At 49.8% G+C, this 12,908-nt stretch overlaps 1 non-coding gene across 1 annotated transcript; it reads left to right on the top strand.

Annotated features, from left to right (window-relative positions):
- Window positions 1–11,243: 11,243 nt before the first annotated feature.
- Window positions 11,244–11,316, top strand: Trnat-agu (transfer RNA threonine (anticodon AGU)). Its single transcript has one exon. It is a non-coding gene; the product is annotated as a tRNA-Thr (tRNA).
- The last annotated feature ends 1,592 nt before the right edge of the window (window positions 11,317–12,908 follow it).

Below are 12,908 nucleotides of genomic sequence, written 5' to 3'. Positions count from 1 at the left end.
ATGCTCCGCAAAAGCATCGGAGGCGTCATTACCCACAATGGGTCATGGTGACCAGTACGAGCAGCGTCATCATCAGCAAACAGACTGTCGGAAATCCTCATCGCCATCGCCTAGAACGACGGGGTTCTCTCGGACTGCTTCGCTCGGCTCGTGTCGGCTTCCCTGGTCCTGAGAAAACCCGTCGTCGGAGAAAAACCCGTCGTCGCTTGTATGGCGGTGTTGTAGGCGTACGTCACGTAAGGGAGTACAAGGTCCCAGTTGCCATGGTCAGACGCAACGTACTTGGACAACATGTCCCCGAGGGTACGGTTGAAGCGCTCCGTGAGGCCATTCGTTTGCGGATGGTAGGCAGTGCTCGTTCGATGGATGACGCTGCATGCCTTAAGAAGCTCCGCAACGACGTCAGACAGAAAGACGCGGCCCCTGTCGCTGAGAAGCTCCTTAGGCGCACCGTGACGGAGTATAAAACGCCGCAGGAGAAACGAGGCGACGTCCCGTGCGGTAGCAGCTGGTAGAGCGGCGGTCTCAGCATAGCGCGTCAAGTGGTCGATGGCAACTACAGCCCAGCGGTTGCCGGCGGTTGTGCAGGGTAACGGTCCGTACAGATCAATGCCCACACGGTCAAATGGTTTCACTGGGCAAGGCAGCGGCTGTAACGGACCACAGAGGTGAGGTACCGGCGAGTTTCGGCGTTGGCAATCTTGGCAGGATCGAACGTATTTTCGCACGAAGTTGTACATCCCGCGCCAAAAGTAACGAAGACGCAAACGTTCATAGGTTTTGAGTAGGCCGACATGACCACATGTGGGATCAGAGTGGAACAAGGCACAAACATCGGACCGCAAATGCCGTGGAATCACTAGCAACCATTTGCGGCCATCCAAGTAGTAGTTGCGTCTATAAAGCAGCTGATCGCGTACTGCAAAGTGAGATGCTTGCCTACGGAGAGCGCGTGTCGTTACAGCTTGGGAAGGATTGGTGAGCGAGGTGACAAGGGCAACAATCCATGGGTCCTTCCGTTGCTCAGCTGCCATGTCAGTCAGAGCAAGGGAAGCCAGGTCACCCGGAGAGTCCGATAGATTAGCAGGTACGGGTGAACGGGAGAGAGCGTCGGCGTCCGAATGCTTCTTACCAGACCTGTATTTCACTCGTATGTCATATTCTTGGAGGCGAAGCGCCCAGCGCCCCAGACGACCGGCCGGATCTTTCAAAGAAGACAGCCAACAGAGGGCGTGGTGGTCAGTGACCACATCAAATGGGCGGCCGTACAGATATGGTCGAAATTTAGCAAGCGCCCAGATGATGACCAAGCACTCCTTCTCGGTAACTGTATAATTGGATTCTGGCTTCGTTAGGGTGCGGCTGGCATAGGCGACGACATATTCGTCGAAACCTTGTTTACGTTGGCAAAGCACAGCCCCAAGGCCAACTCCGCTGGCGTCAGTATGAAGTTCGGTGGGCGCTGTAGGGTCGAAGTGTCGAAGTATGGGTGGCGATGTAAGGAGACGGCGCAAAGTATGGAACGCGTGGTCGCAGGCCGGGGACCAGGCAGGCAAGTCACGGGCACCACCGAGGAGCTTCGTCAATGGCTCAATGATGGAAGCAAAGTTGCGAATGAAGCGCCGGAAGTACGAGCAAAGCCCGATGAAGCTCCGAAGGGATGTTATGTTGTTTGGCTTCGGGAATTCGGCGACAGCGCGAAGCTTGGCTGGGTCGGGGAGCACGCCGTCCTTGGATACAACGTGACCCAAGATGGTAAGTTTTGTGGCGGCAAAACGACACTTTTTCAGGTTAAGTTGGAGCCCAGCTCGTGAAAGGCATGTTAAAACTTGCTCCAAACTGTGAAGGTGCGTCTGAAAATCGGCGGAAAAGATTACAATGTCGTCTAGATAGCAAAGACAGATCTTCCACTTGAGGCCGCGCAAAACATTGTCCATCATGCGTTCAAATGTTGCAGGGGCGTTGCACAGCCCGAACGGCATGACATTAAATTCGTACAACCCATCAGGTGTGACAAATGCCGTTTTCGGGCGATCACCATCTGCCATAGGAACGTGCCAATACCCGGACCCTAAATCAAGTGACGAGAAAAATTCTGCCCCCTGCAAGCAGTCCAAAGCATCATCTATGCGAGGGAGAGGATAGACGTCCCTGCGCGTGATTTTGTTGAGGCGGCGATAGTCTACACAAAATCGAATAGAGCCATCTTTTTTTCGAACGAGAACGACAGGAGATGCCCATGGACTGCTTGAGGGTCGAACAACGCCACGCTGGAGCATGTCATCGACGTGTTGCTCAATGGTGCGACGCTCGGTTGGGGAGACGCGATACGGCCGTTGCCGAAGGGGAGCATGGCTTCCAGTGTCGATGGTGTGCTCCACAGTGGACGTACGACCAAGGGCGTTGTGCGACAAATCGAAAGACGAACGGAATCGCTGAAGTAGAGCCATAAGTTGAGCTTGTTGGGTGCTGTCTAGAGCATCATCCACGGAGGCACGAAACACGTCAGTCGCTGAGTTTGGATCTGACGAACACGGATCCAGTCCGTCGATGTCAATGTGTGACATGCCATCCGCAACGTTGAAAATAAGGCCAGGGTCGATATGTTCTAGACTTCCAAGAGTTTCGCCTTCTAGGAGTGCGCACGGTACGGTCGATGTGTTCGTGATGAACATGGCGCTTCCCCCGGAGTGGAAATCCAGAACGGCAAACGGCAGTGGAAAAAGGTTGCGGCGGTGAAACGTGTCAGATGGTGTAAACAGCGCCGTGGCGTCGGTCACAGACACACAGCATATAGGCACACATACAGAAGAACAGGGCGGAATGTGAGTGTCTTCTGCCACGACAAGTTTAGCAGCGTGGATGGGATGGTCGTCGTCAAACAATGTGTCAGAAGAGGCTGAAAGTTCCACTTGTGCGCGTGCGCAGTCAATCACTGCGTTATTGCGGGAAAGAAAGTCCCATCCTAATATTACTTCGTGGGAGCAAGACGGAAGCACTATAAACTCAACGTGGTGCACGACGTCCGAGTGCAGCAGTGCAGCAGTCCGAGAGAACCCGAGCCGTGCATGCAGCCACTGGCTGGATATGTTGTGCACTTGCGGTTCGGAGTGATAGTCCATCCAGAGGCGTCTTTACTTTGCGAAGGGAACGGCAGAGATCAGCGTGAATAACGGAAATGGCGGCCCCTGTGTCGACCAGAGCTAATGTGCGAATGCCTTCAACAACAACATCGATGACATTGGTAGGGAACGGAAGGGGATGAGGCCTTGGACTTTTCGACGTCGACGCAGTTCGTGCCTCAGGAACTGCGGCGGCTTGTTTTCCGTATCTCCGGGACCAGGACGGCGCCGCATCGGGGAGAGCGAGCGACGGCGTGGTGACGGCGAACGGTGGTCGGTAAAGGTGGCGCGGTTCGAAGAGGAGGTCGGGAACGACGAGCGTGGCGTCAGATGGACTTGAGGCGACTGAGTGAAGTCTGCAGGCGCAGAGTTCCAGGTTGACGGCGGACAACGACGACAATAGCGTGCAACGTGCCCAGGCATCCTGCACGCAAAGCAGATAGGGCGATTGTCCGGTGTACGCCATACACTCCGGGGTTGCGGCACGAACTGAGGTTGAGGAAGCACCGAGGGCGGAACCCGAGGTCGAACTGGGAATGTCGGCTGGAACGTCACGGCAGGCTGCTGCAATGGTCTGGTGACGACTTCGGCATAAGTGACTGGCGCAGCTACTGGCACGTACTGCGGAGGCGGCGGCGGAAGTGCTTCAGCAATTTGACCCCGGATGACATCTCTGAGGGCAGGCTCTAGCGCGGACACCGACGTCGTCGTGGAGGGTAGGAGGGACCGCTGTCGCGCCACTTCCTCACGCACGAAGTCTTTAAGTTGCGTAAGGAGCGCGGAATCGGCAGAAATCGCTGCCAAACTCAACCCAGAGCCATCCCGTGCAAGAGATTTTCGAGTGAGGGCCCGTTGCTTCCTCAGATCATCAAAGCTTAAGCACAGCTTGACGACATCGGCCACCGTGCTCAAGTCCTTGGACAAAAGCATTTGGAAGGCGTCCTCATCTATGCCTTTTAAAATATGTTTGATTTTATCAGCTTCCGCCATAGATGGGTCGACGCGCTTACATAGGTCCACGACGTCTTCAATATAACTAATAAAGTTCTCGCCAGCCTGCTGTGCTCGAACACGAAGACGCTGCTCCGCTTCAAGCTTGCGCACCGCTGAACGGCCAAAGGCCGCAAGGAACTTTACCTTGAACTCAGACCAGGTCCGGCAGTCGCACTTGTTGTTCCCATACCATAACTCGGCGGCGCCCTTCAGAGAGAAGCCGACGTCATTCAGTTTCATGGCGTCGTCCCATCAGTTATGAGTGCTTACGCGTTCATACACGGACAGCCAATCCTCGGCGTCGTTATTATCGGTTCCGTTGAAGAATGGAGGTTCTCGCTGCATAGCACCGTAGCACATCACCGTCGGCGATGAGGGCGTAGCACTCTGGTTCGGTTGGTTGTTCATGGCCGAGGGTAATTTCCGGCTCCGGAGTTCCAGGATTAAGGCGTGACCCCGCACCTCCACCACTTGGAAGGTGATTTATTGCCGAAGATCTTTCTGAAGGCGAGAGGTCAGGAATCGCGGACCAGGGAAGCAGACACGAGCCGAGCGAAGCAGTCCGAGAGAACCCCGTCGTTCTAGGCGATGGCGATGAGGATTTCCGACAGTCTGTTTGCTGATGATGACGCTGCTCGTACTGGTCAACATGACCCATTGTGGGTAATGACGCCTCCGATGCTTTTGCGGAGCATAGCTAATATTCTTCACTACAATATATATATATACAGTCGCCAACCGCTTATTCGGACACGCTTGTTTATTTGGACATCTTCGGGGCACGGCCATTTGTCCCATTGAGTACATGTATATCCACGACTGATATTTCGGACGCCGTTCGATCAATTTTTCAGAGTCCAGCTTCCGTGCTCTCCACTCCTCATCATACGCAAATGATAAAACCCGAGTTGTTTTAAAGGACTTAAATCGCTCCCACTTTGGTACGAAGCGAACTCGAAGGCCTGGATTAAGCAGTACCTCTTTGAGCAGTGCATGCGGAAGCTCTACTGTAAGGTCGAGAAACAAAAGCGCAAGGTGCTTATGTTCGTTCATAACTGTGGTGCCCAAGGGCACATCAGTAACCTTAAAGCGCTCGCCTTGGAATTTTTGTGGCCGAATACCACAAGTGGGTTGCAGCCCACGGACCAAAATGTCATCACGAACTTGAAGCTGCACTGCCAATCGCGCCTTCTGAATCGTTTGCTGCTCTGTGTGAGCAATGACAAGAGCTACTCTGTGGATGTGGTGACGGCTATCAGCATCCTGTCTGATGCTCGGAGACAGAGACGCAGGACACGATCCGCAACTGCATTTCGCATGCGGGATTTGTGGTTGACAGTAACGACGATAGTAATGACTTAGTCCAAAACCCCACAGCTGAGATGTGGCCTGCCGCAGCCTCCGACATTTTCGGTGACCTCCGTGCTAGCAGAGTCGATAATGGATCGGTTACGTTTGAACATTTCACCAACATCAATAGTGCCGTCCCGCCGTGTGCCGAGTTGGATGATAATGAAATAGTACGCCAGGTCCTTGAACCGGCGCAGGTGGAGAGCGACTCCATGATGACGTGCAACCAATGCCAGAGGCATCAAATACTGCTCTGGCGTAAGCCCTGACAGCACTATTCTCTGCCTTCTGTGACGGGCAAACGCTGGCGGAAATAAAGGCGGACGTAGACGCGCGTAAGCGTGGGTGTGTACAGACGCGCATACACACGTTTCCAAGTGGTTGGGCCAATCAAGGTTTTTTATGAATTCTTTTTTTTAGGTATACCGATTATTCGGACTTATCGGCGGGTCTCGTAGAGTCCGAAAAAACGGACGGCGACTGTATATATATATAAAGCACCGGAAATGTTGGAGGATTTCCTTATTAGGCGAGAGTTGTACTGCCTGACAGGGAACGTGCCCCAGAGAACAACCAATACGGGCGTTGAATATGATAGTCAACTCATGACAGTGACAAAGCATGATTGCGTGTGAGAGATCAAGCGTGCGAAGTACGAGTCCACTGGTGCGTCTCTTTCGGTTAGTAGTTGACACAGAGCCTGTATACAGAAAGGGGGGCTAGTCCAGATGCATATTCATCTTATGTCGTGGCCATAAATAGTACCTACAATACATCACGCCTGGTGGAGCGGCCGACTCGGGCAATAAAAGTTCGTGGAGCGATAGAAAAAGGGCCTGAGCCAAGAAACGTGCCCAATCTGCCGTCTACGATCACGACGGTCGGTGGCATTTGCGTGGGGGTGACTCAGCAACTCACAGAGGAAGAACTGCTCTACATTGGTGTAAAAGTCGGATGTAGCGGGGCAACAACTTCTCACGCAGTCCTGGGGCACCAAGGGGAATAGAAAGTAGAACTTGATCATCAGCTTTGAGTGAGACAATACGAGGCGTGCCGTCATGATTGTCCTTGCTCTCTTCTTGAGTAGCTGTGATCCTTAGACAAGCTACATGACGGTTATGGTGCAGTCGAGTAATGAACTTATGTAGTGTGTTTGTTCCGGGATGTACTGGTGAGGTGAAGAAATAGCTATCAAGAACAGATGCTAGTGGGCGACCATAATCAAGCAAAAATGGAGAAAATGCTTTAGTACTTTGAACAGCGGTGTTATATGCGTACGCGACGAACGGAATGATATTGTGACTGTTTTTGAGGTCCGGTTGAATGTAAGAAGAAATAATGGCGGAAACGTTGCGGCGGAAACGTTCAGTGAGGTTGTTCGTTTGAGGCGGTATTTGGGCGTGGTTGGGTGAATAGTTTGGCTGCGCGTTTGGTTATTTTGTTCTACTGTTTGCTCTACAACGTTTGTTCTACTACGATCCCCAAACCGCCGAAGACGAAACTTCAACTGGCGCTTGGTTAATTGATTCAAGGATGAAGCCATTAGGTTCAACGCCCTGCTTCGAAGGCTCCGCCAACAGACCAGCCATATTTATACCTCAATGATGGCTTATGGTGTTTTTCCTCGTAGCGTGTTCTGGTTGCGGACGGCTTGCACCCGACTTTTGAGGGGGTCGATCTCATGGCAAGCCACATCCACGACATCCTTAGCCGCAGCTACATCCTTGAGCCAGAACTGTGGTTGGCACATGTTACTGCACCCGCCCCCAACCCAGAATCGCCACTATGGCCTCACTAGCGGCAAGCTTCTGCAAATGGGCAAAACAGCAGATCCTCCCATTGAAACCTTCTTCAGAGGCGCACTCACGCGAACCAAGGCAGCTACACAAATTGACGGGAGAATATCCCTCCATGTTCTCAGACTGTTTCTACTGTGTTCCAAGAGTTTTTAAAGGTGCGGAAAGTAACCAAAAAGTGTTTTATACGAATTTTCTGTAGCTACCCTGAATGTGTATCATGCTCGTAACATTGTTCCTACAGGTCTCCGTATTTACCGGGAACCAGAGACTTCTGAAATGTCAGCGCCCCTAAATACCATGTGGAAAACACGCTCCATGAAGCGTAAAAAACTGCTTGACATCATTATCCAGCACCAAAATTTGTCTCCTCTATAATGTGAATGAGGAAAACTAAATTCTTGCCGAAATACTTGCCGAAAGCATTCAACTCACTGGGTGCTTCCACGCACGAGTCCACTGGAGCAATATTTACGGGTTTTGTTGTTTCACACGATGCCAGAATACGATCTGGTGTGGAGGATTACGGGCAAGCTGCGAGAATGTCTGCATCTGTGTGCTTCTTGCCGGACTTGTACACAACATGGTAGCTGTATTTTTGCAAACGAAGCGATCGTTCTCCAAGCTCCCCTTTATGTTCTTGTGTGAAGCCATCCAACAAAGAGTATGATGGTCAGTCACGACAGTTAAATCCCGCCAGTACAAGTTTGGCCGAAATTTCTTGGCGGGCCAACCTACTGGGAGGCAGTCCTGTTATGGTATCGTGCAATTTCTGTCTGCACGTGTCAAAATCTGACTTGCATTAGCAATCACTTTGTCTACGGAGGACGATCTGCGCTGTAAACACACCGCCCCAATTTCGTGTCCGATGGCATCGGTATGAAGGATTGTTTGTGCTTGTTCATCAAAGTGTCGGAGAACAATATGGGAAGTAAGTGCGTGCTTCAATTTTTGAAAAGTTGTTTGACAGTCCTGGGACCACACAAATGGGGTACCAGATGCAAGGAGTTTGTGTAGGGACGCAGCAATTGCAAAAAAAGTTGCCGATGAAACGGCGGAAGTTGCATGGAAATCCTAAGCAGCGGCGGAGTTCAGCACGGCACGTTTTTAACACGGCATTCACTCTATCGGTGGTGTGCCCAATTCCTTGATTGCTAACCAGATCACCCAATACTTTATTTGGTGCAGTCGCGAAGCGGCATTTTTATTATTCCATGTCAGTCCGAAATGGCAAGACAAGCTAAAACGTCGCGGAGACGCTTAAGTGGTTCTTCAAAAATAGTAGAATATATGACTATGTCATTAACATAACAGAGGCATGTCTTCTATTTCAAGCCGCTGCGAACCGTGTCGACCATTCGTTTGAAGGTCGCCAGGGCATTGCAAAACCTGACGGTATTACGTTAAACCCGTAAAGACTGTCAGGCGAGAAAAATGCTGCTTTTTTTCTCTAGTTGGTGTATCGGTATTTGCAATACCCCGATCTTAGGTCTCAACAGAAAAGTATTCGTCACCTTGCAACGTGTCCCGAGCATCTTCAATACGAAGCATGTGGTACACATCCTTGCGGGTGATGTTATTTAGAGCCCGGTAATTCACTCAAACTGCATGCAACCTTACTTCTGGTCTAAACCAACAGGGACGACCGTGGACTTGTTGAAAGACGAACTATCTTGTTTTTGAACATCTAATTGACTTGTGCTCGAATGATTTTTCATTCCTCTGGTAAGACGCTATATGGGCGGCGGCGAATGACGGACAAACCATCAGTTTCTCTTCGGGGGGTGGCTGCTGATGTTTGCTGCTGAGTGGACGTGAAGGAGTCAAAACAGGTTTCGTGCTTTGCCAAACGATCCAGTAATGTTTTCTTTTGCTCCGGTGTGAAATCAGGAGTGATAGTATCATCAATGATGGGAAATGGTGATTCATTACCGACCAGCATCATTAGGGAGATAAAGTAGGGTGAAATGAAATGACAATCACTGTTAAGTCGCGAGGAACAGAAGCAATGGTCGTGCCTTGAGGTAATAAAATAATCTCTGTTGAAGTATTCTGAGCGACCAGAAGAGCTTTTCACCGGCAAAGCCGTATAAGGCAACGCGGTACCAGAAGACATCGAGGAGAACTTTCCGGTAGGAGTAATAAACACGTCGCCATCGATAATGTCAGAGGTAATAGAGAGTACAGCATCTTGTCCTGGAGGCAGAGAAAATTGCAGTTGGGGGTGACCAATCGTTGTTCCTAGAAATCAAAAACACTGACCAGGTCTGTCTCGGTCATGCGAAGCAAGTGTTTTTTTCAGAATTTAAAAAGCCCCAACCCAATATTGTGATGAACACATGAAGGTAGTACTGCGAGCTGAATTAGATTTTGAAAGCCGGCAATGGTAACACGTTCTGTACAGAGTCCAGAAGGTTGAATCATGGTGTTTTAAGCGCCACGTAGAGAGCGACCTAGGTAGGGGTTTCGTCCTTTCCACCATTTGGAAGAGACGCATTCACAGATTATAGAAATGCAAGCACCAGTGTTATCATAAGCTTGTACATGAATTCCTTCAAGTACAACAAATAATGTGTTTGATGGAAATTTACGGGAACTTCTGGAAATACATTGCAACACAGTTCCGTCACCAGAAACTCCCGTTTCTAGTTTTTTGTGTGGAAGTTGGCGTCCTGGGAAGCCGGACGAATGGCGAGACAGTGGCGCCGAAGTTTTTCTCGGGGGCCAGGGGCTGCGTTGCTGATCCTGGGTGGTCGTTAGGCTAATGAAAGCGTTTATCGTCGTGTAACCATTGTGACTAGTATACAAAGGAAGGCTGATTGTTGCCTTACGGGATGGTGAAGTAGGCGAGTCTCCCGTCTTGTTGGCGCCATCTACAGAAGCGGGAGACGTGCCCCCGGACGCTGCTGTAGAAGAAGATGGGTTCCGTAGGATACCAAGCCAGATAGGCGTACGGAAACCTAGGAGGCCCAGCAGGTGGCACTTGGTAAGCATGGACATGGACTAGATGCGAAGGGGCAGGCGAAGGGACAGGAAATGAGGGGCTCGTAGAAATAACACAGAAATAAGCGTTGGCAGTCAACAAAACCTCGGAAATCAAAGGGGGGATGTTGTAGGTCATGGAAACCGATAAAAAATTTGGAAAGAAAGAAATCGGAGAAAAAATGCCCGCCAGGGGGATTCCAACCGACTACCTGCAGAAAATCAGTCTCGTGCGATGACCACTAGGCAATCTGCGGGGCGATCTTCCCCTCCGCTTTCTGGGGTATTTATGTCAATGTAATTTTTTTCCTGTGCTTGCGGGTGGTAGCCAGCGCCACTCCTACTTCTCGGGGTGAAGGGACCTTTTTTTTAATCCCCAGGCCATGACTCGAGTGTCTACGATTTGTCGAGAGTGGTCAACCAGCGTCGAACCCTCTTAAGCTCCCTATGGCACCAAAACTGCGAGAACAGAGGCCCTTGCTATGCATGTAGCAAAATTAGAATTTGAAATGAGGGGCTCGTACAAATAAGACAGAAAAAGGATTGGTAGTCAAGGAAACCTTGCACCAGACCGGTAATCTGGAAGTCGTGGGTTAGGATCCCACCTGGTGGGCGTTCCTTGTCCACTTTCTTTCTTTCTTTCCAAATTCTTTAACTGTTTCAATGATCTACCACATCCTCCCCTTTGCTTTCCAAGGTTTTCTTGACTGTCAAACCTTATTTCTGTGTTATTTTTACGAGCCCCTCATTTCCTATTCTAATTCGCTACATGCGTAGCGAGGGCCTCTGCTCTGGCAGTCATGGTGCCATAGAGAGCTTAAGAGGGTTCGACGCAGGTCGACAACTCTCGAAATGTCGTAGGCACTCGAGCCACGGCCCGGGGAATTAAAAGAAGGACCCCTTCACCCCGAGAAGTCGGAGTGGCGCTGGCTACCACCCCCAAGCACAGGAAAAAAAATTGCATGACATAAATACCCCATAAAGCCGAGAGGAAAATCGCCCGCCGGTAGCGTAGTGGTCATTGCACCAGATTAGTATTCTGGAGGTCGTGAGTTCGGATCCCACCTGGCGGGCATTTTTTCTCCGCTTTCTTTCTTTCTTTCGAAATTCTTTATCTATTTCAATGACCTACCAGATCTTCCCCTTTGCTTTCCGAGGTTTTCTTGACTGCCAACCCTAATTTTTGTGTTTTTTCTACGAACCCCTAATTTCCTATTCTAATTCGCTACATACATAGCGAGGGCCTCTGTTCTGGCATTCTTGGTGCCAAAGGGAGCTTAAGAGGGTTCGACGCTGGTTGACCACTCTCGACACGTCGTAGACACTCGAGTTACGGCCGGTTAATAAAAAGAAGGTCTCCTTCACCCCGAGAAGTCGGACAGGCGCTGGCTACCACCCCCAAGCTCAGGAAAAAAAGAAAAAAAATACATTGACCTAAATACCCAGAAAGCGGAGGGGAAGTCGTCCCGCCGGTAGCGTAGTGGTCACCGCACGAGACCGCCATTCTGGAGGTCGTGGGTTCGTTCCCCACCTGGCGGGCATTTTTTGTCTGCTTTCTTTCTTTTCAAATTCTTAATCTGTTTCAATGACCTACCACAACCTCCCCTTTGTTTTCCGAGATTTTCTTGACTGCAAACAATTATTTCTGTGTTATATACATGTATGTATATATATAAATATATCTACAAATGAGCGCGAAAACACAATGTCGGTACAGAAAAAAAACACGAGAAAACAATAAAGCTAAGGTGTAATTACTTTTCAGGAAGACGGCTTACTGTCTTCAGATTGCCCTGTACTATAAAAAAGAAAGCCATTTGTTTACACGCAACTAAACTTTTATTTTATTTTTATTTTATCGTGTCTCATTCTTTACTTCCCTTAATATATATATATATATATATATATATATATATATATATATATATATATTACAGTTTTCTCTGGATGTAACGAGCCTCTGTAAAATAAATTGCTGAATTCATTAAAGGTTTTCTATTCGCCATTCCCAGCCCTTTAAAACCCTTGTTTTGGCTACCTCCATGTAACGCAGGTATCGTGACTGTTTACGTTGGTCTAACGAATTGGCTACGCCAAGCAGAAATGGTTTCTCACACCTCTTCGGAAATTGTGACTACAGAAATACTCTAATTTGGTGAATTTCTCCCGCAACGTGAACTATTCTGAGTTGCCACGTGTGTGTCTGCTGTCGGTTATGTAGTAGGCCGGCCTGTCAGCGTGTAGTCGCGAGTCTCGCGTGCTTGCCGTAGTGACGATTCGTCTGTGAGGTTTTCTGCTACCAGAAAACGAAAAATTTCGGCTTTACAAAGCAAGCTCGTAATTTTAAGTACCGTCCCCGCCGGGGACCGGAAAGAACGTCGCCACCCGGTATAGTGTCCCAGCCAGTACTCCCTCAGAAATTTTTGCTACGGAAAAGATCATCAAGTACGCGAAAAGCATCCATCTTTCAGCATGTTTGGTCCTTGAGCCGCGTTGGGCATGAAAAGTCTCCAAAGCAAAAGTAATCGTTAGGTTACAATTTTATTCGGGGTCAGCGACTTTGCTTCTTTAGAGCGCCGTGTTGTGCCTAAGCCCATGCGAAGCCAGCCGGTGCGACTCACGCAGTTTTTTAATGTGAAATAATTCCATGAACGGTGACTTCTCC

This window comes from Haemaphysalis longicornis, unplaced genomic scaffold (assembly GCF_048455015.1).
Source record: "Haemaphysalis longicornis isolate Haplotype H1 unplaced genomic scaffold, Haemaphysalis longicornis Haplotype H1 scaffold_11, whole genome shotgun sequence".
Classification (NCBI taxonomy): Eukaryota; Metazoa; Arthropoda; class Arachnida; order Ixodida; family Ixodidae; genus Haemaphysalis; species Haemaphysalis longicornis.
The sequence above is the reverse complement of the archived record's forward strand: the minus strand, read 5'-3'. Positions and strand labels throughout refer to the sequence as shown.